Below are 829 nucleotides of genomic sequence, written 5' to 3' on the forward strand. Positions count from 1 at the left end.
ATAGCCATTTTCAGTGATAACAAGTTCCCAAAGTCCTCAGATAATGACAGCAGCCTAGCCCACATCAGGAAAGGCAGCAAGACAAGCTCCTCCTGGGGAACCAAGAGCCCCTCTTCTTCCTCTCCAGTTCTCCTTTTTATGTTGTTGGCAACAGTCCTCAGGGGGGCCCTCCACACCCAGCACCACACTGATTCAGTTCCCTGGGTGTTCCCAGTTGACCTCCGGTTGTGAATCTACCACACCCAGGAACGTGCACATGTGCAGCAAGCAGTCTATCAGGGAGCTGCACACCAGCACCAGCCCTCTGCTTATAAAAAAGCTTGCCCAGTTTGAAACAATTTTCAGAGTCAATATTTCCAAAAAAACTCTCTACGTTCCCAACATTCACGCAATGTTTCTGAGGAAACCACACACACAGAGTAAAGGCTACAATTTGAAGGGGACAAGTGTGTACACCTGTATTGGTTTATAGGGGTTTCACTGATCCACACTCATAGCTAATTTTAAGAATACGGTGATCCTCACCTATTGTGGAAATTACTTTCCAAAGACCTCCGTGATACTTGGAAATCTGCAAAGTAGTGGAGTTATATTTATTTTATTATTTACATATATTTAAGGCTTTATAACCCCTTCCCACAGTCCTATACACCTTCCCCACTCTGTTATTAACCTTTCCCACACTCTTTTTCCTTTTTTTGTTTTTGTTTTTGTTTTTTTTTTTCTGGTACCGAGAATCGAACTCATGACCTTGCGCTTGCCAGGCAGGTGCTGTGCCACTGAGCTAAATCCCCAGCCCCTCTTTCCCACACTCTTATAAACACTTCAT

The sequence above is a fragment of the Chinchilla lanigera genome, unplaced genomic scaffold (assembly GCF_000276665.1).
Source record: "Chinchilla lanigera isolate Chin_1 unplaced genomic scaffold, ChiLan1.0 scaffold00085, whole genome shotgun sequence".
In the NCBI taxonomy this organism is placed as follows: domain Eukaryota; kingdom Metazoa; phylum Chordata; class Mammalia; order Rodentia; family Chinchillidae; genus Chinchilla; species Chinchilla lanigera.